At 38.9% G+C, this 25480-nt stretch overlaps 1 long non-coding RNA gene across 1 annotated transcript in view; it reads left to right on the plus strand.

Annotated features, from left to right (window-relative positions):
• LOC122490372 overlaps positions 1 to 16405 on the plus strand; it is a 56012-nt gene extending 39607 nt beyond the window's left edge. Inside the window, exon 3 of the long non-coding RNA XR_006299141.1 lies at positions 15681 to 16405. This is a non-coding gene — a long non-coding RNA (uncharacterized LOC122490372). The remainder of the gene's footprint in view (positions 1 to 15680) is intronic.
• Positions 16406 to 25480: the final 9075 nt, after the last annotated feature.

A 25480-nucleotide genomic window follows, 5' to 3' on the forward strand; every position in this document is an offset into this window, starting at 1 on the left:
CCAGACACTCTTCTAAACCACTGAGGTTCAAAGACGAATGATATACAGTCCCTGCCCTCCAGTAGCTCACAGTCCAGTGAGGGGACAGATGTATATTACCAGGCAGTTATAAAACAAGGTGGGATATTATTGGCAAGTATAAAACTGCAAAGGATATTATTGGAGCACCAAGAAAGGACCTCTAAACCAGCCTGGTGTGCAGATGGGATTTCAGGGAGACTTCTTGGTAAAGGTGGTTCTCGTGTTGTCTTAAAATTCATGCTGTGGTATACCTGGCAAAATATAGAAAGATTAATAGTCCCTGTAGAGAAGCTTGGAGCAGTAAAGCACCAAGTAGCAATGTGCTTTTTTTGAAACTGTCATGGAGATCATTGTTGATGGAGCCCAATTAGGATGACTATAATAAGTCCAGAAGGCATATTATCTTCTTTGTTTAAATTCATAGCCGTAATGCTCCCTCTTAAGTTCTAATTTGGTATGATCTACAGATATCCATAACTTGAGTAATAAATCAGAGTTCACATGATGAAATTTGAGTGTCCGATAATCGTTACCACAAAATAACTGTGTTCTGTTTCTGGATAAAGATGCCTAAGGCTTGGTAGGCCTCATCTGGTTTCTGCAGGGACCAGACTGCTGAATTAAAGAGAGATATAATTGAGACCCCCATCCCTGCATCTTTTAGGTTTTGGTGATGATACTAATCTCCACCATCCCTCCATGGTTTTTGATTTACTATCTTGGTCCATGAAACAAGAGCAATTTTAAAGGTTTCCATTTGGTTTTCCCCACTATGATAGCTCTTACTCCACAAGCCAACGATCCAATGTGGGGGTTACTCAAACTCCCTAACATGTCATTTCCAACTATATGGTAGAGAACTGTGGAAATGGCCACTAGGTGGGTCCATAGAACTTGGAAGTCAGACTTTAGCATTTATTACCTGGCATTTGTAAGTCTAAAAGGGGGACCATGATACTTTGGGTCTCTGGGATTCAACGTCATTTGAGACTCTGAATCCAGTAGCCTTAATAAGTTGGTATTTTCCTTCCCCCAGTGTACCCAGTCACCCAAGTATATGACCCTAGATCCCACTGGGGAAGGACTGGGGGAAATCATTACAATTTGTACTTTTTACAATGTTACAGTGTTCTTCCTTATAGAGACCCTTTCAAGTCAAGGAACTCTGGATCTGAAAAGTGACTAAGGGTTTGTAACTTTTCTCTGATTATAGAAGTTAGGCACCATTCTTGTTGGCTACTGGTCCATTTTGTCCCTACAGGTGCCATTAACCATCTCCATAACTTGTTATAGATCAAGACCCCTTGGCTACTCCTTTGGTCTTGCATGTCATTATCATTATGGTAACTTTTTTTTCACTTTTTTTTTCTTTTGCAAAGTGTAGTTGACATGTAATGTTACATTAGTTTCAGCGGTATGACGTAGTGATTGCACAACTCTATATGTTATGCTATGCTCACCACAAGTGTAGCTACCAATCTGTCACCACACAATGATATTACAATACCACTGACTATATTCCCTATGCTGTACCTTTTATCTCAGACTTATTCATTTCATAACTGGAAACCTATATCTCCCACTACCCTTCACCCAATCTGCTCATCCCCCCCCCCCCACCACACCTCCTCCCCTCTGGAATCTTCAGTTTGTTCTCTTTATTTATGGGCCTGTTTCTTTTTATTTGTTCATTTTTTTTGTTTTGTTTGTTTTTTTTTTTAGATTCCACATATAAGTGAAATCATACAGTATTGGTCTTTGTCTATCTGTCCTATTTCACTTAGCAAAGTACCCTCAAGGTCCATCCATGTTGTTGCAATGGTAAGATCACATTCTTTTTAATGGTTGAGTAATATTCCATTTTATATATATATATATATATATATATATATATATATATATATTCATATACCATATCTTCTTTATCCATTAATCTGTCAGTAAACACTTGGGTTGCTTCCATATCTTGGCTATTGTAAATAATGCTTCAGTAAACATTAGGGTGCATATTTCTTTTCAAATTAGTGTTTTTGTTTTCTTTGGGTAAAGACCCAGGAGTAGAATTACTATAGTATAGTAATTTTTTTTTCTATTTTTAATTTTTTGAGGAATCTCCATAATGTTTTCCACAGTAGCTGTACCAATTTACATTCCCACCAATGGTGCATAAGGGTTCCTTTTCCTCCTTGTTCTTGCCAATACTATTTATTTCTTGTCTTTCTGATTCTAACCATTCTGATAGATGTAAGGTGATATCTCATTGTGGTTTTGATTTGTGTTTTCCTGAGGATTAGTGTTGTTGAATATCAGTGTCTATTGGTTATCTATATGTCTTCCTTGGAGAAAGTTTTAATTCTATTAACTTGGGGTTTTTTGGTGTTGAATTGTAGAAGTTCATTGTGTATTTTGGATATTAATCTCTTATCAGATATATCATTTGGAAATATCTTCTCCAATTCAGTAGGTTGCCTTTTTGTTTTGATGGTTTCCTTCACTATGCAAAAGCTTTTTATTTTGATGTAGTCCCAATAGTTTATTTTTGCTTTTGTTTCCCTGGCCTTAAGAGACCTATTTGGAAAAAAGTTGCTAAGGCTGATGTCAAAGAGATTACTGTCTTCTAGGATTACTTTTCTTCTAGATATTTTATGGTTTCAGGTCTCTCATTTATTTCATGGATTTAATGAATCCATTTTGAGATTATTTTTGTATATGGTGTAAAAAAGTTCATTCTTCTGTGTGTAGCTTTCCAGTTTCCCAGCATCGTTTATTAAAGGGACTGTCTTTTCTCCATTGTATGTTCTTGCCTTTTTTGTCATAATGGATTGGTTTATTTCTGGGCTCTCTACTTTGTTCTCTTGATCTAGGTGTCTATTTTTGTGTCCGAATCACACTGTTTTGATTACTACACGTTTGTAGTATATCTTGAAATCTGGGATTGTGATACCTCCAGCTTTGCTCTTTCTCAAGATTGCTTTGGCTATTTGGGTTCTTTATTATGGTGATTGTAACATCTTGGTTTCTGGTGGTTATATACCTAGCCTCTAGTACTTTACAGCCCCATCATCTCCTATAAATATTAATGAGCTTAGTTCCATGATTGCCTTTTCTTCAGTCAGCCCCAGCCTACAGAGGAGAGCTACCATGAATTCCTCCTAGTGATGCTCATGCCTCTTCTACCACTGCATTTTTAGTGGCCTTAGTAAATTATATGTTCTGTAGGCTTTACTATGGAATGTAATCTTATTCCAGCATGCCCACTTCCCTTTGCCTCTTTATTTCTTCCTGTACCATCAGCCTAGGCAACCCACACATTTCCATTCCTCTCAGCATTGGCCACAACTTTTTCTAAGCATCTAGGAGCTACTCTAGTAGTGAGTTTGCTGCATCATCTGGGGTCCTTACCAAGGACTTAAATATAAATATGTTAGCTTGGAGATAGTACCCCCAAGCCAACAAATTTTTGCTCATTTAATTTTATATTCTTGATACCTGGGTATACATTCTAGATACCTTGTATCAGTCTGAGTCTAATCAGGAAACAGAAACTACAATGTAATATGAACAGGGACAGTTTAATATAAAGAATTATTAAACTATATAGAGGAGTAACTGTAAGGATATAGAAAGGACTCTAAATTTTTTTTTAAGTTTATTCATTTTGAGAAAGAGGGAGAGAGGCAGGGGGGAAGGGCAGGGAGAATCCCAAGCAGGCTCTGCACTGTCAGCACAGAGCCTGAGGTGGGGCTTAATCCCACAAACTGTGAGATCATGACCTGAGCCAAAACCAAGAGTCAGACGCTTAACTGACTGACCCACCCAGGCATAGAAAGGACTCCAAAGAGAACCCTTGGCCTGAGGAAGCATCCCCATGGAAAGAACAGCTTGGAAGGAGAGTCCTTCTGCATGGCTAGGCTTCAGACATCACTGGAGTAGATGTGGTTGCCAATACTGGTTGGGATGTTTACTGGGTTTCTTGGGTCAGAGTGGTCTGTCATTGTCAGGCAGCAGGAGTTTAGGCGAGCTGAGGCTGGTGGGCAGGCACAGAGGAAAAGTTGGGGTGCCACTTCCAGGGCAAGTCCTGAAGCATACCAGTGTTAACAGGAAGACTGCAATGGGGTGGTCACCAACAGAAGCTGTTCAGCTCTAGATACACTCTTACACATAAGACCTCCCATGTCTCAATAGTACCACTCCCTAGTTCTTGCTCACTAGTGAAGAAATTCTGACCCCTCCACAAAATGAGAAGACACATAGTTCCAACAGTCTCAAGGGAGCTCTGCAGAGCCAGCCAGTATCCATCCTCAGTGGTGTCCATGCAGATGGCTCTCTCCCATATTTGAGGGTCTCAGTTTTTCCCAAGAGGGTCCTTAGCATAAGGACCTGCCTTGGGTGAGCATTCAAGCCATCTCTGGAACTCTGATATGCAACTCTCTGAGCTGCAGTATGCTGCCCAGCTGTGTCTGCTCTTCCACTCCAGGAAGTAAGGGCCTCTTTGTAAGCTACCGGAGAGATGCTCTGGCTCTCATACTTAGCTTTTAACTGTCTGTTGATGGATCAGTTTCTCATCATCCCTCTTAGGGCATCAAAACAACCTCGCAGTGGCCACCTTCACTATTCTTGTGGTCATTGCTACCTCAGATCTTTCAAATGCCTGGATTGTTTCATCTGCAAGGCGTTTACTTCCACTCATTTTCCAGATCACCACTAATGAAATCGTTAGCAGTTGAGCTGCTAACTTGTTCCAGGGACTGTCTATGCCTCAACTTACCATTCAAGATGGCATTATCTTTGCCCTCAGGTGATGAGTAAGCCAGCCTCATGTTCTCATCTCACCATCTGTTTTCTCAGACCCCCCTCAGTACCTCTTGCATTACTTCATGCCTATTGAAAGCAGATGCCAAGATGGAATTAGACATGTAAGAGATTTATTGGGAGAAGCTGGAAAAGGTGGAGAGAGCCTTTAGACTACATGTAGGTCTGACATCTATGGAATGAAAGAAAGAAGAGAGAAGGAAATTGGATTGGAAAGGAGGAGTCTTGAACTAATGAGGCTAATGAGGAGGCCTCAAGCAACATCAGCTCTGGAAAATTCCCACCTCTTTCAGGATGGGGCCTGCCTGAGTGCCCCTACAGTGCTCAGTCATTGTCTGGGAGGAGCCCGTGGGAAGTGTGCTCTTAGTGTAAATTAGCTTAATTTGCAGCCCAAAGAGGCAGCAGTGAGAGGAGGAGCATTAGCCAGTTCTGTTCCCAACAGTAGTAGATTTGAACAGCACATTTTTGTTACTGCCTCTGGGAGTCTGTAACACAAAGCAAACTTTCCAGCAGTCATACAGGGGGTGGTTGATGAATCAGAGCATAAGAGTTTGAAGAGATATCAGCTGTTCAGGTTGAAGTAGCATAAGTGGGAGGAATGATAGAGAAGGGACGAGGCTTGGCAGGGTCACAGGACTAATGGTGTCCTGATTTATCCCAACAGAGTTGGAGTCAGGTCATGAGCTGTAGCAATTAGTGGTGGTTGATGAGCCATCAAAGGTGGGCCTGAGGGCCTAGTTCCATCTAGTCTGCCCACATTTGCATTTTGCCTTCATCCAATGAGGAGTAGTTGTATGTTCTGAGTAGTTCCTGTGCTGCATAAACACTATTTGCCCCTCCAAATCTATTCTCCACTCCACCCTGCTCTGTATCCTGAAAGCTGGCCTCTAGGGACTACATCACTAAGTGCTCTTGCCCTCTGGTTTCTATTTGAGTCAGCCAAAGGAAAATGCTTTAGGAGATCAGAGAGAGGGAGGAGAGAGGTCAGGGTATTTATTCTCCCAGCCACGGGCCTGCCAGGTCACAGTTTGACAGTGGCTGTGTCTTTCTATCAAAGGTTTTGGCTTCTGCTAGCTGGCCGTGCAATATTTCACCTGGGGATAGTAAAAACTTCCTGATAGGGTTAGGCCCTCACCGTTGCTTGTTGGTTTCCCCTAACTTTGTCCACAACTTTGTAAATAGTCTCTTCATTAAACTCTATTCGCCCCTTTTGAGGGTGCCATCTTTCCCTGCTGGGATGGATCTCTATTGGTACCATCCTTTTTTTTAATCTCTAAATCTGCTTCCTCATTTATGAAACAGTGGTAAGAATAGCACCTATATCATAGAAGTTAAGAGAGGTAATGTAAGTAAAGTTTTTAGTATAGTTCCTAAAACATAGGCATTAAGTGTTCAGTGAATGTTAACTGTCATTGTCATTACTATTATCATTGTGATTATCATTTTTATTCAGGAGCCAGTCACACTGGGACCAAGATAAGAATGTTGAGGGTTCGACTTTCCCACCAAAACCTCCACTCAACTCAAGATACTTGGCAAAACATACGTGCAACCAAAGGTTGGGTCCCATTAGACCCATTACATGATAAATCCACCTTTGCCAATTCTTGTGATTGATAAAACTCCCAGCAGGATAGTTCTGATCATTATTTCTGAGTGTATTTGTAAGGCCAAAGGTTAATGCTATTCCCATTTATTAATCCCTTGCTGCAAATTAAGCTAATTTAGAGAAGGAATTCTTAATCAGTAGCATGAGGTAGAGGAAAAAAAACTCTTTAAGGATTTAAAAAGCCACTACTACAACTTATAGAAGCATGGCTTATTTCATTCTCAATACGTCATAATTCCCAAATATATAATATATTATAGTGGAAAGAAAACAATGCTTAAAAGAAATGCTGCAATTTGTCCACATTATCTGTATAATGATTCTCATGACCCCATTATGGCTTAATAGTTAATTTATTTGGTCATTTAGGAGATAATAGTCTTCATGAGGCTGAGTTACAGGTTTTATCTCCACATAGGCCTCATAGCACAAAGAGATATTCTTCTGCATGATTGAAATCTGTACTCATAGCCTGATATTCCAACTTGCAAATGAATGATAATGATCACAAGAACAATGAACAGAAAGTGGGGGGAATATTTTGTACCAATCAATTCTCATGAGTATAAGAAAATCCAAGTGCATGTTTTTCTCTGAGCAGGTAAATAGTATTATTTTCCTGTGCAAAAGGCTATTTTTAAAAATGGGAGTGAGGGGCGCCTGGGTGGCGCAGTCGGTTGAGCGTCCGACTTCAGCCAGGTCACGATCTCGCGGTCCGTGAGTTCGAGCCCCGCGTCGGGCTCTGTGCTGACAGCTCAGAGCCTGGAGCCTGTTTCCGATTCTGTGTCTCCCTCTCTCTCTCTCTGCCCCTCCCCTGTTCATGCTCTGTCTCTCTCTGTCCCAAAAATAAATAAACGTTGAAGAAAAAATTAAAAAAAAAAATGTGAGTGGAATAAATTGTCACGTGAAGAAAGAGCAATGTAACATACAAGTTCTAGTAATACACACTTAGTGTTTGTATTAGTTTCTTGGGGCTACCATAACAAATTATCACAGGCTGGATAGCTCGAAACAACACAATTTTATCATCTCACAGTTTTGGAGGCTAGAAGTCCAAAATCAAGGTGTTAACAAGGCTCTGCTCTCGCTGAAGGCTCTAGGGGAGGATCCTTCTTTGCCTCTTTTTAGCTTCTGGGGGTTGCCAGCAATCTTTGTCTTTCCTTGGCTTGTGTCAGCCTAAATCCAATCTCTGCCTCTGTCATCTCATGGTCATCTTCCCTGTGTGTCTGTGTCCAAATTTCCTTCTTTTTATAAGGACACCAGTCATACTCGATATAGGCCGTGACCTCATCTTACCTTGATCATATCCACAAAGACCCTATTTCCAAATAAGGTCATGTTCACAAAGTTCTGAGTGGACATGAATTTTATGGGGACACTATTCAATCCATTATCATGTCTGTCACCCTAACTACTCAAGGGTTGGTTCATCTCTTAGGGGTTCTTTTAAGCTATTTTATTTCTTTTCTTCTTTAATATTTTATTTCTCTTTTTAGCCTCTTTTCTTTTCCTTATTTGATTTGGTCATCTGGGGAGAAAGATTTAAGTTACACTGTTTTGGCGATTACACTGCAGACAGGCTTTGTCTGTGGGACAAGTGGTTTGTCACCCCCACCTCCACCCCATGTGGTATAGACTTACATTTTCACTATCTCTTTGCTCTATGGAAGATATGGGTTGCTGGAGAAAGAAGATTTCAGTGAATGATGAGCTGCCAGCAGGCTTCTCCACATGGTGTGTTATAGTCCAGAGACCTTGATGAGATACCCAGCCAGGTAATTCCCAGCTCTCTGTTGCCCACCCCACAACTTCTTCCTTCCTCATGTTCTCTTCCTTGAAGCTACTCCTCAGAGGATATCCTTGGCAAACAGACTTCCTTTTAGCCCCACCTAATATATCACTTTTAAAAAGTCTCACAATTCTTGCCCATTTCCCAGCATATGTATATTAACAGTATTAAACGTGTAGAGTCGACGGTTTGTTGGAAAGGAGAGGAGCCATGGAAGCAGAGAGAGAGAATCTTATATTTCCAGTCCCTCTCTGTTTAGCCTCTTCCCCACCCTTCCCCAAGTAAGGAAGGGTTGTCAAGCCAATTGTTCAGTTGGGGATGATTGATTGGTGGTCTGATGATCAGAGTTATTGTGTTCATGCTCACGCATTCATGGGCTCTCTTCCATGGTCCTCCATTGGGCTACTATGCAATGAGATGCCCAAATGCGTCTGGTTTCTCCATCATAGCATGCCTCTACTTGTCAGTCATCATTTTGATTTCTGTACCGTATGACTGGTCAGAAGATGGTAACAGCCTAATATGGATTAGGGGCTAGGGATAAGAAGAGGTTCCACTTAGCTGTTTAGACTATGCTGCATGCACAATCCAACCTACTTTAACCTTCACTTCACACTGGATGTGATTGGGTAGTGTTAAGCCAATAAAAGAGAAACAAAACTCCTAGTGCTTTGCACTTTGCTTCCCTTTTACATGTGTGTGTGCTAGCACTTGTGTCTCAGCAGGAGCCTCTGAGGAAGGGTGATTGTGGGTGAAGAATATGCATATTTTGGATCCTTTAGCCAAATATCCTGAACAACCCAGCAACACTTCTCTAACAAGTATGTTATAAACAATGTCTAGAATAAGAGAGCTGCTTTGTGGACTTAACGTATCTAGGCCATTTATTCGTTCAAATAACTGGGAATTTTGGCAGCCCGTGTTTGATCCCAGGCAGGCCATTTCAAAAGTGAAACTGTTACATTGTTACTGGAGATATGCAGCATGTACTTTGAAAGCAGCTTTACACGTAGTTATTGCATTGATGCACAACAAAAGATAATATCATTTTTAGTGGCTCTGACTAATATGTTACTAGCTGGTCATTAGAACCTAATGCTTATGTCTGTATAATACTTCATTTTTACAGGACACAACACTCTTTTAATAATGGTTTTAATTAAACATTTTTTATTGAACATATTCAGTGACAAGCTTGGAAATTGTGACAATATTTTACATCCTGTCATTAATTGAATATATATTGGAATCTAGTTCTTTGTATTATCAAAACATAGGTTATTATAATTGTGAAGAATTTTATTTTTGAAAGATCTGTTATAGGATCATTGGTTAAATTGGAACTTAGAAATGCAGATCATTTCAAGTTATACTAAAATATATATTAAACCTCTAAAGTCATTAAAACCACCAGGATTCTTAACTATCTTAAATGGGTTGGCTGAACAAATGCTAAGTTTAAAAATCTCAATATATACAAAACTTTGACATAATAAAATAAGTGTTTGCTCTATTTCATAAAAATAAGAGGATGATATTTTTAAGGAATTGAAATTTTATTTATATCCAAGTTTAGTCATTTGGTTACTCATTTAACAAAAAAATCCAGACTGATATAAAGATTATTAGAAATATATATAAACAAAACTATTAGAAATATTTTGTTATAGGTAGCATACAATTATTACCTGTAAATTAGTATAGCCATGGCTGACAGATCTGATATAGAGAAAAATTTTCCATAAATTGGGAAGAAAGTGAGAAACATGATTTTGTGGGGCCTTTGTTCCAGAAGTTAAGTGTACTATTTGATGGGACAAACTGCTACTTGCTTTTACTCACAAGAACATGAAAAATTTGCTGCTCTAATATCATTAGTAAAAGTGCATTGATAATTGCTTGTCTGTAAGGTTATCTTTGCTGAAACTGGTGACAAAGTTCTTATGTAAATTTTATTTACAAATATACATGTATGTCCCACGATGTATCAAAGGCAGCATCTCTTTGGGCACCTGGGTGGCTCAATTGGTTGAGCATCTGACTCTTGATTTCAGCTCAGGTCATGCATGATCTTGTGGTTAGTGAGATCAAGCCCTGCATCAGGCTCTGTGCTGATAGCATGCCCTGCTTGGGATTCTCTGCCTCCCTCTCTGCCCCTCCCCCATTCATGCTTGATTTCTCTCTCAAAATAAATAAATAAACTTAAAAAAAAAAACAAAGGCAGCATCTCTTACATATATTTTACCTCATTATGACTTTGTCAGTGAACTTGCAGGAAATGGCTAGGTAGCTTCATTTTGAGCCTAAGGAAGGAATGCCTATAACCAGAGTCCAAGGAGAGCTCACTGGGGGGGAAACTAAAGCCCACAAAAATTAAATACTTATCCATGGTGACCCAGAAAATCATTAAGCCCAAATCCTTTGACTCCTGAGACAAGTTCTTTTTTCACTCTCATTTATGATGTTATATGCCTCCCTGTGGCACCTTCTGAACATACCTCTCAGTGTGTGCTTTGGCATAGTTAAATTTATTGAGGCTGTTAACTGGACCTTGAAATGGTGCGTTCCACTTTGTGGTGTTAGGCAGATTCAGATGTAAAATCTGAACTGGGTCCTTATGACCACATAGTGACTTCAGTCCTTTTGGATAACTTCAACTTAATATCACTGGAAATTCCTTGCATGGATCATGAGCAACATGTGACCCCCAAACTCTTCTCAGTTCATTATAATCTTTCATTTCTTCCAAGGCATCTGAACTGGATTTTTCCCGCATTTATGCTGTCTCATCCCTTAATTGTTTAAAGACATATTTAACTGTATGAAAATGAATATTGAAACTGAATTGAATGAAGATGAAAAATATTCGAAAAGTGTTTGCGTTGCTTGCTTTTTTTTTTTTTTTTTTTGGCTTAATTGTTCAAGGCTAGTTAACTGCAATGTTACCAATTCACTGCTAATGAGAATGAAAACTGCCAACTATCCCATTCTTTGTTCAAGATCCTGTGCTACTGGGGTTCTTCTCATGGCATAAGGCATTGTTCTTCCTTGTATCCATGGCTGTGTCTGTTAAGACCTTTTATACAATAGCCTCAGAACTCTGGTTGCAATTAGAGTTTTGATTAGCTGTCAGTGATGTCATAGCCATGGTTATTTTAAATCCACTGTGCTAAGTGTTTTCCTTTTCTTAATGTACTGTAGAAATTCCATTTCTTGACAGCAATAAGACACTTCAGGCAGTGTGTTTCAGGGCCAATATTGCACTTCTCATGGAGTTAAGACACTTGGCCTTCAGCCTCATGACTTATAACACAATCTGAGTTATGCTATAATCACCCAGATATATACATGGCCTGTTGTGTTTTATTGCTTAAATGGAACCTGTCCCAGCGCCTCATCATCTGACAAGGTGGGAATATAGCCCCGAATGACTGTTCAGATTCCCACTGGGAGTTGCATTTGGTCAGATCTCCTTTAGCCATTCAGGGGTTGCACTAAAACCCTGGAGGCTTTTGGTATATTTACCACACAACAGAAATCAAAACTTCCAGCATCTCAGTTCTCGCTGCCAGACTGCCCAACTTAGGTTGCCAAATATCTCCCTCTCAACACATTTATTGAACTTTAAAATGGCAGAACAGCATTGAATGAAGTCCAGTAATTTTTATAGGATATATTTTAGTCACTAGACTTTGAAGACTATTCCAACATTAATTATAAAGTTTCTGTGTCTGGATAACATATTGTTAACAGTTATTTTGCAAGTGCTAATGGCAAGATGGAAGAGTTCCAATAATTTTATTGAGGAAGTAGCAATTAAAATGTTGAGCACTACAGGGTACATACAAAATAAAAATAATTTTGCAAACATGGCACTGTACTTCATGACAAAAATGGAGATATACTCTTGATTTTCAAATAGATATGATGATTTTACATTTCCACCTGTTTTTATTCAGGGAAGATCAAGAGGTCTCTTTTTTGTTTGTTTGTTAATATTTAAAGGCGGTGTAAAATGCCAGCGCTCCAGGCTAGTTTGATATTATTTACCACAACATCATGAAATGATTTTAAGACAAGTTGTTATCCATATTTCTTTCAATAGCAAATATCACTAAAATGAGATCATTGGCTTTGTGTGACAATTTATGACTCTGGAAATGCATGAGCTGTCTTTTCTAAAAACTTTCAAAGACCTCATCTTAGTATAGTTTCCCTCCAGAGCTCTCTTGTGTGACCACCCATCTTCCAGACTCACCCTACCACAGTCAGCCAACATCTTCGGGTCACGAGCCTGTCAGAACCCTGAGAGCAGAGTGATGGACAGTAGGAGGCAGCAGGCAGGATGCAGAGCCCTCCAATACACACTGTTTCAGGGCAAGACCCAGAGGGTTAAAAGGATTTGCCCAAGGTCACACGGCTGAGGAATAATCAACGGTGCATGTGGACTCAGTCCAGAAGTGTGTCACCTTTACCACATTGCTTGTGATCATTTTACATTCGGAGTGCAAATTATTAATTGTAGAACTGAGTCAGCTCGAATCAAAACAAACTGATAATCTGTCAATTTGGTGACATTACATTTTGAAAGGGATTTTAGACCAAGAGTGCAGCTGCTTTCCAACTTTATTTGATCACCACTTTTTTTTTTAGCCATATTCTGATTGCTATGTAACTCAGGCCTAGGCTTCTCTCATTCATTTGGTGAAATAATTCTTTTACCTAAAGAGTAATCTGTATTTTTAATTTTAGTTTATATCCATAGTTGGAATACTCATCAGCACTGGCTGATGGTATCAACACTATGCTATACTATCACTAAATAAAGTTTCCTGCTAAAATATTTTATTAAGGTTCTGCTTTTGGGGAATCGATGTGCATTCTCCCGTGGTTTTCCTTTGTGGATCATTTCTTAAAAGCACCTTTTCTCTGGGGCACTTAGGTGGTTCAGTCAGTTGAGCGTCCGACTTTGGCTCAGGTCATGATCTCTTGGTTCATGAGTTCAAGCCTCGTGTCAGGCTCTGTGCTGACAGCTTGGAGCCTGGAGCCTGCTTCAGATTCTGTCTCCCTCTCTCTCTGACCCTATGCTGCTCACACTATGTCTCTCGTTCTCACTCTCTCTCTCTCTCTCTCTCAAAAATAAACATTTAAAAGACAAACAAACAAACAAAACACCTTTTCTCTGAAGGATTATCCAATCAGGAACCAACTTTTTTTTCTCAAGAAAGATAAGCATACAGAAACTGAAGTTATCAGGAGTTTTTCATCTATTTTTGCTAAATCAAAGGGATTTTTAGAAACATTTTTATAGGGCAATTCTAAGAAAGAAAATAATTCTCATTAATGGTGTTTCTTCTTTTTTAACTTACTTATTTATGGAATTAATTATTATATTCTTCTATCACTTTATTTACTCAGTCTTATGGATTCTAAATATTAAAGCAGATTATTAGATTTCTCCTTAGGTTGCTTAACTGTTTTGTTTAATAACACATCAAGGGCTTATGAATATCAGTTAAATAATTCCTCTAGAGATTCATAATCTAACCTAAAAGTAAATAGTTCTCTAAGCTGCCTTCCTGTAAGAGGACTTATCATTTGTTGACTTACTGCTTCTTATGAGAGGATTTATTTTTATTTTTTAAAAAAACATTTTATTTTTTATATATATATATTTTTTCTATTTTAGAGAAAGAAAGCATATGAGTAGGGGAGAAGGGCAGGGGGGAGAGAGAGAGAGAGAGAGGGAGAAGAATCTTAAGCAGGCTCCACATTCAGCATGGAGCCCAACTCAGGGCTTGATCCTACAACCCTGGGATCATGATCTGAGCCAAAATCAAGAATCACTCAACTGACTCAGCCACCCAGGTGCCTATATTATTTATTATTTTTTACTTAGTATACATTCTTGGTTTAAATCGAGTGAATCTATTACTACTTCACCTTTGCCTTATTAGAAGCAAAGTATGTCTTTTCTTCCTCTTATGCTCAATGTGTTATGATGTATTCACTTAATAGATGCTCAAAAAACTTCTCATAATCAGATGGAAAGCTGAAGATATGTATTTAATTCATCATGTGTTTTTTTTCTTGAACTCAGCAAAATTAATCTCAATTCTTGAACCACAGAAACCTGTGTTTAGAAAGAAATAATTATTGATTATATGTAAATGACATTGAAAATTTTTCTGATTTTCCAAGTGATTTTTAAAACTGATAAATTAACACAGCAGAACATGGAAGAGGGAGAGGCTTCTTGCAAGAACCAATATAAGGGATAGATAGTAAGCTTTCCATGAATTTCGGCATAAAAATGTCAGCCTTCTATTTTGCTAACGTACCTCGAAGAACAGGTACAAAATTGATTTTGAAGTACAAGTTTTTAAAGCTAGAAATAAAACTTGTATAAATAGAATTTGGTTACAAAGGTGACGGTGGAAAATAAAGTAATCTTCCTGTTGGTGGTTAGGCCCCTCGTGGGGCCAATTAGTGACTTTTTCAAAATTGTATGTCAGGTTCTGAAATAGTTAACCTCCAAAAGGTGTACAGTTTATCCCCAGGATGGACATAAGTGATTGGACAAGTGTCATTAAAAAGAACTTGAAATAATAATAGAGGAGTCACAGGAAATAACTGACACTGAAAGTTTTTATGATTAATATTTCAGAAATCTTTCCTCTTGATTTTGTTTCATGTCCTCATGATGCTGTGGCTGTGCTACCAGATATTAAGAACCAGAGTTTGGACTAGACACAGTGTAGCCAATGAGAGGCAAAATCCTCTAGAGTTTAATGGTTTGGGCTTTGAAGACTGACAGATATGGGTTTGGTTACAGTTTCTGCTTTCCTGTCTATGTGAAGTTGGAAAATCCAGGTGTATATGACTTCCTTTTACTATATTGCTTCTAAACAGAATGGTAAGACAATTACAGGGAATGAAAGGGCAGACAGCCTTTCAGAATGTATTCAAAATACGAGTTAAAAAAAATTTTTTTTAATATTTACTTTTGAGAGAGAGAGCGAAAGAGAGAAAACACGAGTGAGGGAGGGGCAGAGAGAGAGAGAGGGACACACAGAATCAGAAGCAGGCTCCAGGCTGTCAGCACAAAGCCCGTCATGGGGCTCGAATTCACGAACTGTGAGATCATGACCTGAGCCAAAGTCGGACGCTTAACCGACTGAGCCACCCAGGCGCCTTGAAAATATAAGTTTTTTTTTTAATGGAAGGGATGTTTTATATCAAAAAAAAAAAAACCCACGTGTTTCATGATCTTGTCAAATTATCTATGAAGACAATTTTTTTTCTTAATTTAAATTCAAGTTAGTTAGCATACAGGATGGTCTTGGCTTCAGGAGTAGTGAAAACAAGTTTTGAAGATGCTCTTACTGAAAGTGTGCTCTTATTCAAAGGCTTCTAGATGATTAACACAAGCTTTTCTTCCTTTTCCAGGGCATATAGCCAGATGACTATATACCAGAGCGTCTTATACCAAGGTGCAGCCAGATGACTGAGTTCTCGTCAATGGAAGGAAAAGTGGTGATATGTAGCATTTCTGAGCTTGGTGCATAAAAAATCTCCCATGATAGGCTCTCTATGCTCTTTTCCTTCACATGAATTGATGCAGAGGGATATGGCAACATTAGAAATTGTATGTTGAAGCTGGTGGAGCCACAATATGGAAGGAGCCTAGGACCCTGAATCAGTGCCCAGAGGCGAGCCCCAGTTAATCAGGAACACTCATTTTGATGGTAATGAGTGAGAAATAAGTGTTGGAGCCATTATAAGCTTTGTTGTTGTTTTTAAATAGTAGAAAACAATACTTTAGTATTCTAATTAGTATCTAGTATAGAATTTATTTTCTTTCATAATTTATTATATATTAACATTAGAAGTGCTGCTTGTCAGCTTTCAATGATGTCATTGCAAATGCATGCAATAGTTCACAGTGAATAAATGTTTATCTATTTGACCACATCATCGCTACACTGATTTTTACTGTTCTATGTCATCCCTGAATTTACAAAAATACACAAGAAGCTAGTCCAACTTCAATTTTTCTTTCACAGAGCCCACATATCCCCCCATCTCCACCTTGACACTGGAATTCTGATTAAAATGAAACAGCAATAGAACAGAGGTCAAGAACTTGGAAGGATTCATATGGAGGAAACCAGGTACAGCTTGATTTAATATCAATATTTCATGTGTTCAGAGAGTGGAGTTTCAGGCTACAAGATAACAGCCCATCATTTTTATGCCCTTCCATCTGTGAAAAGCTGTTCCTCAAAGCAGTGTGTGAACAACCTAGCAGCTTTTCATTTAAGCACCATATTCTGAAAAAGAGAGCGAGAGAGATCTTTTGATGTATAACCAGACTCTAGGAATAATTAAAATCCATGGAGTTTTAGGGCCAGACTCATAAAGAATGAACATATTGCTAAGGAAAAGTACAGAGCACAAATCTTTAACATAATGAAAATGTTGCCTGCTGCATATACAAAACAAAGTCTACACCATATACTATCTGTCAGTGAAGAAACAAGGGTGTGGATTTAGGAGATAGTAGGATAGGAGGAGGAGCCACAGGAATAAAATAAAATGTTTAAAGTGAGGGTTTGGCAGGGGGTGGAGGGAGGGATGAATAGATAGAACATAGGATTTTTAAGGCAGTGAAAATACGCTGTATGATATTACAATGATGGAATACATGCCATTATACATTTGTCACACTCATAGAATGTACAATACCAAGACTGAACCCTAGTGTGGACCTTTGGTGATTATGATGTGTCAATATAGGCTTCACCCCTTCTAACAAATGTACCACTCTGGTGGGGAGATTGATAATGGGGGAAGCTGCCCATGTGTAGGGATAGGGAGTAGATGGGAAATCTCTGTGTCTTCTCTTAACTGAACCTAAAATTGCTCTTTAAAAAAGTCTTTAAAAATTTTAAAGAAAAATCCAAGATGTAATGCATTAAAATTTACAGGGTGAGGTTTTGTTTAAAAAGTATGAATATAATAATAATAATAATTATTATTATTATTATTATTATGCAGATAAGCCCCATTAAACCAAGTCCCATTGTAAAACAGCAAAGCATAAAATAAAAGGGATCCATATTCTCATATTTCTAACAGAACTCCTGGAATAATGCAAGGCGATAGAAGAATCAGGGGTTTCTTTCCCCGTCTGTCTTCCTATCACTCATGTGGCATTGTGGGAAGCATTGGTACAAATCTTGGACCAGGATCCTTAGGTCCCATCCCAGGTTAGGGACTCATTAGGCAGGTACCTGGCTTCCCATTTAGGTATCCAACAGTACCCACAAGCTTTAAAACACCAGAGGACATTGTGGTAACAAAAAGACAAATTAGTCTGAGGATGACCCAAAGATGGGATTATTGCCCCATTTAGTATACTTTTGCAATCAGATTTTTCCATGGAAAGGCCTTTCTCTGTGAAGTCTATTGGAGTCATAGGAGCAACTTTTCAGAAAAGTAGCACTTTTGCTGAGTCATACCTAAATCATAACAACATGAAAATTCCAACAAGTATACATTTTGTAAATGAACCATCTTTCTTCCAAAAATGATTCTATCGCATCTCTTCTGTCACATCTCTCAATTTAGGAATTGTAAGCTACTTCGGTATGTTATTCAGGTGAATCATGGAAGTACTTTAAAAAAAAAAAAAGCTTCTTATACATAAGGAGATGTAACTCTGAGGCGTTTTTTGAGTCCCCATTCATTTGTTTATTCCACTTTAACTAAACACCTGCTATGTTCTAGGCCTTAGCTACTAGAAAGACTCAAGGAATAAATAAACAACAACCAACAAACAAATAAGCAAAGCATTTAACAGTTATAGATGTTATGATATGATGTGAAGTGTTGACTGTCCATCATTTTGCTTCATCCTCATGATAACCCTATAAAGGAGGTACTGGTAGGATCCTTTTTTTCCAGATGAGCAAATAGGTTTAGAGTGGTTAAGTAGCCCACCCAAGATGGTAAAGGGCAAGAGCCCAAGTTTATTCTACCCTAGAGTGTCTGCTCTTAATCTCCAAACAATCATGTCTCCCATGGTTTCTACTCTGGGATACTATTGTGTACTCTATTGATGGGGATAAGTGTGCAAGCAAGTAATTTTAATACATCAAGAATACACAATGTGATACTGGAGCACAGGACAGAAGAGAGAATAAATGTGCAAGGTAGAGGTGGGAAAAAGAAATGCTATTACATGGGGGTTGCCAGATGGAGAATCAGGGACAGACATTGCAAGCAGAGAGGCATTGTGTTCAAACCCAAAAAGGCATGAATGAGATGGTGCAGCAGTGATTAGATTCTCAGTATGGAAGTTAGGCTGAGCAGGTAGAGGCCAGATTATTAAGAATTTTAATTGCATGATGAGCACTAGGTGGTGTATGGAATTGTTGAATCTTTATATTATGCTTCTGAGAGTATTCTGGAATTGAAATTAAAAAAAAAAAAAGAATTCTAAATGCATAGCATGTTGAAAAGGTCCTTAAGCAGAGATATTAAGTGGATATCCTCCCCGCCCCACACACCAAAACTTTTTGTACTGCAAGGAATAGACAGAAGGGCACAGTGCTGATGGGTGGGCAGAATGATGTCCTTTGTATTTTCATTTTTTGTTTCACTTCTGAAGATTTTATTGTAGATGATAGAGTAAGATTTATGTCTTGTAGAAGGAGCCATATATAAATCAGGCATAATGACATCTTCCATGTATTGAAGACTTACTGTGAGCTAGTTGCTATGTTGGAAACTTTGCATGTTATTTCATTAATCTTAAAAAATATTTTTGCAAAGATGCTGTATTTGTGTTTCCCTAGCAGATATCTGTGGGACAAATCTCCATTTCACTGATGAGGAAATGGAAGCTCTGAGAGTCTAAAATACTTGCCCAAGATAATACAACTGTTAAGTAGGAAAAAAAAAAAAGGAGCTCCAGTTACATCCTGAACAAGGAAAGTAGAGTTAGATGATATTTTCAACCTTCCATGGCTGTTTTTTAGAAAGTCTCAATACTTTTGTAATCACACTTAATATTTGGAAAATGTTGGTCAGGATAGATTTTCAATCTTCTCATTACGAAAATAATTTTGCAGTTAGAGTATGAACTCTAAGGGAAAATACCACTGATAAACACAGAACAACTCTCTTGTATTAACAGCAATTTACATAGCAAATCTAAGGAGATTGTGCACTACTATCAGATAAACACTTTTTTTATATTGATGTCTGGAACTATACACTGACTGCTTGCCATTCTCTGCAGTGGGAGTTCAGGCAGCATGCAGCCAAACTTAAATAGATTTTATAACATCAAATTGATTTTTTTTTTTGGTATTTGCCCTCGGTGTAGCACCATTTCTCATATACTTAAAGCTGACCTAAGTTTGGGAAATTTGCCAATCAATTGTTCAGACTTCTTTCTTTATTTTATAACCCATAGGATACTATTGACCAACACAGGAAAACATCTGTTATAAAGAAAGCCAAAAGCTACTAAGAACTTAATAATAGATGGTCACCTTGTCCTTTTGTAGGCACTCCAGAGTTGGATATTAAATTCAACCAACTGAGTTATCTTTAATTAATTACATTCTTCTAGAGGCTGATGCCTCATTTTGTCCAACTTTTTACAAGGTAAATAGGATAATTTGCCTAATGATTCCAGCATTTAGAGTAGAGCTGGGGAGAGAAGTTAGAAGATACAGCACCATTCTTTTTCACTCCTTAGCAGAGGGGTGAAGTTCAGCCAGAGGTCTTGTATAATAGGAGTTTTTAGAGGATATTTAGTGAGGTCCCTATTGGAACATTATCTGTATCGCGAACAACCGTATATCATTTGATAATCATGGGCAAGTTTCAGCTTAGGAAAGACTTCATGTTGATGAGCTTTAAGATGGGGAGGTCCCAATTTTGAGGATGCCAACATACTTCTATCCTATCAAATCCCTCATGTCAGGCAGGATTATCTAGCAGAGGAGTATCGGTAGGGGAAAAGGAAAGAAGCTCGCAAGCCATCCTGGACACCAGGAGGTTTTCACACACCCTTCTTGGCCAGAATATAAAATGAGGGTTCCGTGGCTTTCAAAGTCTTTTAAAGCTTAACACACTCTGCTCCTAAGTTCTGTCATTTGCTCTCAGTTGAAAGCAGGGCTTTCCCTGTCGAACCTGTACAGCCAGGGAGAAAGAGTTCCCAACAGAGCTACCTGCTGCTGTTTTCAGGAATTCTCCATGCTCCTTATGTTCGGATGCAGCTAGTACTGCTCCTGTGCAGCCAATGGGAGCTCAGGCGCCAGCTCACGTGGATTTACTAGCTGGAACACTTGTAGAAATGGCCTGGCCATCCAAACCCGGCTGTAGTTCTCCATTCTTATTGTTTTAGTTCTTGTAATCTTCCTTGGCCTGCTAATTCATTGGTTTTCAAAATTTTGGGGACGCAACCCCATAGTAAAAACAAAATACATTTGATACATACCTGCACACAAATATACAATTAAAAATATTTTTAATGTTTATTTATTTTTTGAGAGAGAGAGAAAGACAGAGAATCTGAGGCAGGCTCCACGCTGTCAGCACAGAGCCTGAAGTGGGGCTCCAACTCATGAACCATGAGATCATGACCTGAGCTGAAATCAAGAGTCAGATGCTTAATGGGCTGAGCCACCCAGGCACCCCACAAACATACAATTTATACAAAAATTTCATTAATAAAAGTCAGGTAGGAATATAGACAAGAGTCTTGCCACAATTTTATTGTAAATCTGCGTGCCATTAGCAGAGGAATGAACATTAAATTGTACATTGACAGGTAGCTTTGACCAATGAGAATGCATAAATATTGAAAAGAAAGGGATTTGGAGAGAAAATCATTGAGGTACACACAAGAAAGCTGGATCCCAGTTCAACTCAGATTCTAATGACATCAACTGGGGAGAAGCAAATGCTCAGAAACAATACTTTCTGAAGGAGTTGCTTCAAGGGCTCAACTATTAAAACAAACTTCATTTTACCAATTGCTCTTGAGGCAACAGATAAAGGCTTTCTGGGATTTCATGCAAGTTACCATCTGACCTCTCTGGTGCTATCAAGATTGACAATGGGAAGAGAGAGAGACACCGAAAACATTTGCATAGATGCTGCTGAAGTATGCTGACCCAACTAGGAGACTGATTCACTGGGAGCTCAAATAGCCAACCTAGACGGTGTGCTGAAACAAGTCTCTGCGGGGAAATGGAACTTGACAATCCCATGCATTTACAGTGTACGATTCTGTCTCTTTGTTGGAAGAAATTCATAAAACTCAATTACAAGGCTCAGAAACAGGGATCTGCTTTAGCTTAAATCTTAAACAATATCAGTAACATGGAGAGTTATTAAAGAATGTTTACTTTCCAAAGAAAATAAATGGGTCACTCAAAACTAAATTCAAATGACTGAACAATATGAGAAAAATTCAAATTTCATAGTAATAAAAATTTTAATTTCTAGTAACAGCTAGCAGCTATTCTTTAGCTTAATAGGATTATTATTATTATCATGAATGGCCAATTTGAGTGGCGATTCAGGGACATGGGTATTCATGCTTATCTTGCTGATTTATGGATAAGCTGATGACTTATATCTAAATAAAAACGTTTATTCCCATTCTTCTAGCATTTCTGCTTCTATGAATGTATTTAATCCAAGCATATCACCACAGATGTACTCAAACATTGATCTATAAGGATGTTTCTTGAAGCCTGGCTTATAATAGAAATAGTACCAAAAAAACTCTGTAAGCTTCAATTTTCATGCCTGTAAAAACAAGAATAACAGTAGTACCTACCTCACAGAAGCATTCTGATAATTAGATAAGATAATCTACCTAAAGCACCCAGCCCAGGGCCTAGCAGATAGTAAGTGCTTGTTCTGGTTATTCTCTGTTTGCCCCCCATGTCCTTTCTTAGTACTGCTCTGTCCTGTGCCTGCAGATGGCATCTCCCAATGCCTCTTGCTCGCTGGCCCCCAGTTGAGTTTGCCCAGTAGCCCAACAGGAGGTACTGGCCAGAGACTTCCAGGGAGGGAGGAAAGAGAGGGCTTGGGGTATTTCTTTTCCTCTCCCTCCTTATTTTAGAACTGCTTTCTCATCAGCAGCTGGGTCTCTCTCTATCCATGGCTCCCATTGCCCCAGCTTTTTCTCAGTGAGCTCCAGCAACACTATTTCCTTCCATTGACCTTTAGGATTTCCCATTGTTGCTAGTCTCTGGATGCCTCCACATCCTTTGATTATTTCCGACATCTAGACAAAAAGTATCTTCACTAAAGTGTCTTTAGTTTTTTATTAAAAAAATTTTTAATGTTTATTTCAGAGAGAGACAGAGCATGAGTAGGGGAAGGGCAGAGAGAGAGGGAGACACAGAATCCAAAGCAGGCTCCAAGCTCTGAGCTATCAGCACAGAGCCTGATGCAGGGCTTGAACCCACGAACCACAAGATCATTACCCGAGCTGAAGTCAGATGTTTAACCAACTGAGCCACTCAGGTGCCCCTTCACTAAAATGTCTTTAGTTGAACCTTATGGTGAATCTCAGCTGACACCCTGACTAAAACACTCCTTTTGGTTAGGGACAAAGAGGATAATGTTAATAATGGTGATTACTGTGTCATTGTTATAATTATCAGCTACTTCTAAACTTTTTTCCAAATCTTGGTCTTTGAATTTCTATTTTTCAGTATACTATCCATTGTCCTGCTTCTGTGTCTTTCCAATATAATTCTGTCAGCTAATACTGTGACTTTTGGTACTTGGTTACTGAGGCTAGCAGAAACCTTGAGAGGTTGGCCAATTTATTCTCTTGCTTCAAGGTATAAAATATGTTTCAAGGACAGACAGGAATCTACACTGCTATGCCCTTCATCCTCTTCATGTAGGGAGAATTAAAATACGGTAACATAAGCCCAAAAGTCAACAGTATGAAAATCACTCAGCACATAGAGTAATGAATCCAATCTTGTGTCACTCTTCTTCCAAGTGGTGGACAGGAAAGGGTAATGGACAAAGAGAGGGGAGCAAAAGTATTGTAATTCAAGGCTTTCTAGAGCTAGAAGTTCCCAACCAGGTATTTAGAGAAGTAGTCACTGGTAAATGGTGGACAACCAGTCTATGGATTGGGCCCTGATATAGAGACTCTGAACTAGGATTGTCCAGTAGGCCTCTCCCTGATACCTTCCTGAGGCTGAAACTGGCATATTATCGTGGCTCCTTGGGGCTATTTATATTTGACTTTTCTTAATCAGCTCCAAACATTTGAATTGAGTGTATTGCCATTGTATTACTTCCATTTTTCAAAATAAGCCTAAGAGAAACTATATTTTCAACACTGCATTTAAATAAGATTATAGGACAGAGCTGAATTTGACTTTCACTTCAAATAACACTCTTGACTATATCTGCAAACTAGCCAAGAGGTTTTAAGAAAATCGTTGTATTTTATCATTTATAAAATGAAACTTTAAGTGATCATACACATATATACACACACATGTATTTACTTTGCCAGCTGTGTTTTTTTGGGAAAGATTGTCCTTTACTCTGAGATAGTTTCTACTTTTTTGGTGTTAAAATAATCTTCCTTTTTAAAAAATTTTTGTTAATTTTTGAGAGAGAGAGAGAGCAGGGGAGGGGCAGAGAGAGAGAGAAGGGGACAGAGGATCCATAGCAGGCTCTGTGATGACAGCAGAGAGCCTGACTGTGGGGTTCAAACTCATGGACTGACCTGTCAGATCATGACCTGAGCTGAAGTCAGACACTTAACTGACTGAGCCACCCAGACACCCCCCTCCCAAATAATCTTTCTTTTATGAAATTATAATAATGAGCGTAACAATAGGTGCCAGGCCCTGTATTAAGTGCTTTGGCTGCATGTAGCAGATAATTCATCTGTGATTTTTAGGAGAGGACTATGAGGGGAGTACAGCTATCATCCCCATTCTGAAGAGACTAAGCTGAGGCATAGCCTAGTTAAGCATCTTCTCCCAGGTCCCACAACTGTTAAGTGTCTAATTTGGATACAACCTAGATAGTGTGACTATAAAGGCTAAATGGTACTGTTTTCTGTTATTAGATTGCAGTTGCTTTTTGTTAATGCATTTATTTGGGAAAACTTGTCTTGAAATCCCAAAGTACAGAAACTAATAGACTCTCGTCTCCATTCACTGTATCTGCTCCTGCATTGCACATAGCCTTGATAGCAGGAGATAGTGTGGGTGGGCTTGAGATGCCTTGTCTGGACCACTGCCTTTCCTGAGGGGTCAGCACAGTCAAGGATTGTAAAGGTAGGTGAGAATCTGATAGCACTACAGAGCCTTCCACAAAGTCACTGACCACAGCACCAAAAGAACCAAAGAGGGAGGCTTTGTAGCTTTCATGACACCATGGTGGGGTGTTGTTACCTTGGTGCTATCACCACCCCCCATTGCAAAGAACACCACCATTACCATAAGAAAGCAAACCTTACTAAAGCAGCACATGCTGAGAAAATATGGCCAGGGTCCAGGAAGCTGTTTGTAGAAACCACACCCAGCTGAGAGCCCTCACCCCAGCTGGAGAGTCTGGTTATTGTTTGGATCAGCTTGTAAGGTCCCTGTGGGACTCCTTTGCTCTGTGTGATGGTAGCCGTAGAGTACAGACTCTGGGAAGTAGGGTCTCTCATGCTGCTACATCCCTCACCTAATATAGGGGCAATGTATTCTTGCTAGGTGTGATGTAGTATGAAAGGTTAAGTTGTCTCAATTAGTCTGTGCATGTTCCAGAAGTTTACTCTAATAAAGTAAAAGTATTCTAAATGAAGCTTTTCCTAGAGCTGGGGCTTGAGGGGAATTTGGAAGCTACCTACTCCATCCTGCCAGTACAGAGAAGAACATCTATAGTAAACCACAAATAAATGAACTAAAAACCAGGCAGAACGTTGGTTCTCTAGTTACATAGAAACATGAATCATCAACCAAACAGTATAATACATAGTGTAGAAAATTCTGCTATTCAGTCATCATCCATATGGGTCATAAAAAGGGCAAATACATACATGAGCAAATGTGTATATTGTATGTATATGAAGACAGCTTTGTGCTCTCACCTGGGAATCTACATCTTTTTATTCAAATCTAGCCATGCTCTTTTTATTGCCAATAACACACTGCTTAGAGCTGTTCTTTAGTGTTTGCTTTTAT

This window comes from Prionailurus bengalensis, chromosome B2, assembly GCF_016509475.1.
Source record: "Prionailurus bengalensis isolate Pbe53 chromosome B2, Fcat_Pben_1.1_paternal_pri, whole genome shotgun sequence".
Classification (NCBI taxonomy): Eukaryota; Metazoa; Chordata; class Mammalia; order Carnivora; family Felidae; genus Prionailurus; species Prionailurus bengalensis.